Genomic DNA, 5,564 nt, shown 5'->3' on the forward strand with positions numbered 1-5,564 from the left:
GGGAGCTCTTCTTAATATTTTGACACCAAAATCATGTCGATACACCTTACCGACTGCGAGTAAAGCCACCCACGCTTTAACTTGACAGACTGTATGCAACTGCCATGTTTAGAATATAAGAAAAATGGTCTGCTGCACTGCTCGGTTTTGTAAAAATAGAAGCGAGAATGGATTTAAACATTACCTTTTTCCACTAGGGCGAAAAGATAGATTGTCAATGTGGATCATAAATTGTAGACGCGACAAATGGAAACCGAATTTAAATTCAAGATTATGCAAAATTATTACTAATATTTATGAATATCACAATATAATTTAAATATAGGGGGTCTGAAGACTATGTTTACATGTAATTAAATTGTCTATGAGCATTTTTTTGATATATTTAAGCGAAATGATATCCAGAAGAAAGTAAGGTTAGGAACCCGTTTTTCTACAGAACGACGCACATGAACTCACGCAAATAAAAAGGACGTATGATGTGAAATATGAATAGCTATCATAATAAACTCTTGAAAAAGTATTGTATTAATCTTTGACCTATAGTCTATTATTATTTTATTATTTGTTAATATTTATTTAAAAAATAATATGATTGTAATTTTAGCGCACGTCTATTTACAAGCTGAGTAAGATTTCGTTTGCAATCATAATTTTTTCAAGAGCTACTTTTTGGAAAATTTGTGGGTTAAAAAATCATATACTCGAATTTAAATATTTCATATATTATGTTACATGTAATTTTATTAATAGTTTACGTTTTGATAACAATGCCTCAGTATAATTTAAAAATAAATAATCTATATAATGTAAGTGTATATATTTCGATATAATTTTGCGATTTTGAATTTGGCGGGGAACCGGAATGGCAACTTGCATATTCCCATTTAATATAGTACCTTAAGGGCATGTGACACAACTAAATACTGCCCTCTTCAACTTTCCACCGTTTCTATGGCAACCGCGTCCTCCTAGCACATCGTTGGGCAAGGTGGGGCCGGGGCGCACACCGAAAGTTGTTGAATTCCAAACGGAACGTGATTTTCTGTTTTTCGTTCTCGCGTTCGCCTTCGCCACCACTATAGCAATCTTTGCTATAATTGAGTCGGTTGGTTGGCTCTGTACGGCCTGTACGCTAAAAATGATATGAACACTGATTTGCCTAATTATATTCAAATTAAAGAGAGCCTAAATATATTCTATTTATTATTATTCTAAATTTCGAGACAATAAATAAATGTAAAAAAATTCTTTTCGTACTTTAGAATTTTAGTTAAATTTCTAAAATTATTTTTAAAAACTAAACTTAAATTTAAATGAAATTAATTTAAATTAAAAAATTAAATAAAATTAATTGAATTTAAAATTTAAATAAAATTTAGCTAAATTTAACATTCAAATGAAATTTAGGTGAATTTAAGAATTAAATCAAGTTTAGATAAATTAATTTCTCGTCTGGTTTCTTTTCAAAGAGTTTCTTTTCTATTCGTACTTTAAGATTTATTGTAGTGCAATTTTCAGAATTATTTTGTAAAACTAAATTTAAAGATTGAATACAATTTAGATCATTTCAAAAAGTGTATACATGTTAATTAAATTCAAAATTTAAGTAATATTTAGTTGAATATAAGTAAATTTCAGTTAAATTTATAGATGTTGAATGGTGTTAAATGGTGTTAAATTTAAGTACAATTTAGTTCAATAAAAATGAAACTGTCGTTAAATTTTAAATTTGATTGAATTGAATACAGATATATGTGGGTTGTTTCTTGGCTTCAACAATGGAGAGCATTCAAATAAGCTGGAGAAATAAAAAAAAATCCTTATTTTTATAATAATTAGTTAAATTCAACAAAAAAACTCAGGAAAGTAATTAGGACTCATAGTTCTAAAATTTTTGGTTTGAAACTTTTCAGAAGTCGACAATGTCAAAATATAAAAGGAAGCGTTTAAACTTCAGCATAACTATTTTGCATGGAAATACTTTACTATCCCACAATTTTATTTCAAATTAGAAGTATGTTAGCAATTAAATAATTATTCCATTCAAAATCATTCAGTTTCGAAAATTGGATTATAACTTCAAAATCTTTGAAATTAAAAGGTTTCAAATGAGAGAAATTTTGAAATGAAAACAATTAAAATTACAGTGTAATTATTTTCTTTTAGAAGCGTAAGAATAAAATATTAAGTATTAAAAGAAACTAGTTTATAAATTTAAAATTCAAAATTTCAGTATTTGTAAAATTTCGAATATTCTTCGAGTATAACCTGTCAATTCAAATTATTTAATTTTAAACGTTTTAAATGAAATCACTTATGGTTCGGCAATACATTTTTTCAGCTTTAGGATATAAATAATTTAAAGCTGCAATAAGCAGATTTTTCGATGTCAAACCTCGTGAAAAATTGGAGTTAATGTAAAGCCTTTGAAATCGAAAACTTTTTATAAGGAGAAAAATTTTTAATTGAAAGGTTTTAATACATTTTCAATTTAAAACATTCAAATTGAGTAATTTTATAAACAGAAATTTCAAGAATTGTATTATTTGAAATTTTTTCATAGAGCTGATAAATTGAAAATTGAAATGCAGAATTCTAAATGTTTGTATTTGGGTATTATCAGATTTTGGAGGCCATTAATGTAAGCCTAATCAAGTTAGAAGGCTTACAGTTGTCAATTTTACGATATTAAACCCTTATATTCAAAACCGAATTAAATTTCAATGATAAAATTTTTAATTTTTTAAGATTTTATTCTTAAATTCAGAATTTGTTCAATGCTTTACATTTTTAATTTTACACTTTCAAAACTTTTTGTTTAATTTGAGTTATCGAGAAAAAATATTACATTTTAGTAGGCACGACTTTTTTTTGCGTAAAAAAATTAATTTAGGAAATACCCCGCGTGCCAAGGTGAAAAATCCGTCGAGAGGGAAAAATGGGTTAAGCCAAATCTGCTGTTGCGTAAAGAAACTCACTATCTTCGTTTTGACGTGAGTCTTCTTTACGTATACGCTGCAACGCGAAAATGACACTTGCGTCAAACTTTAGAGAGTAACTTTTTTCTCCAAGATGGCAGAAATAATCACGGCTTATCACATTGAAAAAAATTATTTGATAACAAAATTTCGTCATTTATTTATTACATGAAAACATTTGTTTTGGTTTACAAGATTTAAGAAGTAAGAAAAAAATCTTGATTGGAATATATTGATTTTTGAAGAACAAGAAGCTTTAAGCATTACAACGCTAGGCGTAAATAATATGAACATATCTTCCTTTTTAATTTAATAAACTCAATATTAAAATGGAAGTTTTAATATTGTTAGAAATAAATATTCACTTTAACTTCAAGTACCTAGATGACAGTTTTGACTTGTTATGTTCATTGTAATTTTTACATGATGTCTAATTGTCTACTGTGTTATGAATTGCAGTTAGAAGAAAGTTGTAAATAATACAATAGAGCGGAATTAAACTTCGGTTTTCAATCAAGATCGTTGATAAGGAGTACACAATTTTTGAAAAAATAAGTCTGACAAAAAAGTGCCAGATCATGTAGTTTTTGGTTCGATTCATAATTTTATTAAAATATGAAATTCCTCCCTAATTTCTTTTTAATTATGCAAGAAATAAACATTGTTAACATCTTTTTCAAATAAAAAGTGGAGTTTTTTGCATGATCGTTGTTATTTTTCTTATAAAACCTTTTTTGTTAATGAGGTCATTAATTTATAATGCATAAGCCTTTAAAATTTTATAAAAGAAACTAAAAAATTATCAAATATTTAAATTATTAGAAAATAAATTTATTTACGAACAAATTTGAAAAAAGCAAGTTTTTTATTAAAGGAAAGAATTTAAAATAATTATTTTAGCAAAATGAAAAATTTGTAATGGAATTAAATATGCAAACAGTTAAACAAGTAAATGCAAACAAAAGCTTAATCGACCAGCTGGAAAGTATAGCTTCCTATACATGACCGGTAGAGCACATTTTAAAGTTTCAACTTATTTTTCTCAATAATTACAAAATAAAGGAGATACTTAAAGGAAACTAAACAAAAAACTAAGGAAATGAAATATATTTATTAAAAATAAAATAAAATAAATACAGCGTCAAATTCTTTTAAAAAATATAGACTATTGAAGTACATAATAGTTCTGTGAATTTATAGCATTGGTTTATATTATTTTTCATGGTTGCGGTTTAAAAATGTAATTAGCTCATATATTAAAACATCAAAAAGACGAAAATTATGGCAATTTTTATGTCAAGTTTTAGTATTAAATGATAATAAAAAAAAAATTAAGCAAACTTACATTTTTTCTTAAAGTTAGATTTCTGGAGCAGGGAAAATGTCATTTTGTAAGATTGAGTTACTTCTTATTTTAATTTGAAAAAATGGTTCATATTTATAACATGGCCTTAGCTAAACTGTAACTTTCGAAAATGTTTCTTACACTTTACAGCTGTTAAAAAACTCACATACCACTTAATTCACTAATATTTTAAAAATGCAACATTTCAGAAGACATATTCAACCACAATTCTGGTTGATTTAACCAGACAGCTTTTTTAGTTCATTTAAATTTAAATAAAACTTAACTGTATCTTCAAATTCACTTTTCTACTAATTTCCAAAAAGATTATGATTTAAATAAAAAATAAACTTTTTAATTCAAATTTGTTATTACTGTTTTATACTAACATCTTTGCTACATTTTGGGCATAATTTTGATTTCAAAAAGTCTTTAGAGTTTTCGAATTCCTTCAAGACCTTTTCTACTCAATTAAAATTATTTTTTCATTCAATTATAAAGTAAAATTAGATTATTACCATTTTGGATTTCAAACACACTATAATTTGGCGCGGCCGAATATGTAGCTGCCTGTCGCGCCTCTAGAAACATGTGGCGGAACCAATCGGTACATGTCGCGCCTCTACAAGTATGTGGCCGAACTAGAAGCAATATATATATATATATATATATATATATATATGCAGGACCACAAACTTGCCTGCCGCGCTCACTACCGGTATGTAGTGCAACTAATCTCATGCCGTATCTAGGACCTAATATCTTTGATTTCAACTATCAATTCCATCGGCATCAGCCGGTAAAGTTGTACACGAAAATACGAACCCTGGCGGCCACTAGACGAGGCTCTAGAGAGTTCGTATTTTCGTATACAACGTTACCGGCTAACGCCTTTGGAATTGATAGTTGAAATATTTTTTTTACATCTTTTATTATTAAGCTTTGTACTTTAACATAGTTTTCTTTCGGCTCTTGCATTTCTCAAAGTTTGAAACCGATCTTTTATGCATAAAAAAAGTTCGAATGTTCAAAAAATGTCGAGGTTCAGAAAAAAGATAAAATAATTTTCAGTGAAGTTCCTACCAAAATGCAGTACCTAAACGTACTTTATTGTACTTGTGACGTAGGGCTAAAGGCTACTTAGTAAATGCATACGCCATCTAGCGGCTTTAAGCATACATGCTCAAGTCAAATAGGGACTTACGTTACCGGTAATATTTAAAAATTCTAAAAGCGCT

Source organism: Belonocnema kinseyi, chromosome 8 (genome assembly GCF_010883055.1).
Source record: "Belonocnema kinseyi isolate 2016_QV_RU_SX_M_011 chromosome 8, B_treatae_v1, whole genome shotgun sequence".
NCBI lineage: Eukaryota > Metazoa > Arthropoda > Insecta > Hymenoptera > Cynipidae > Belonocnema > Belonocnema kinseyi.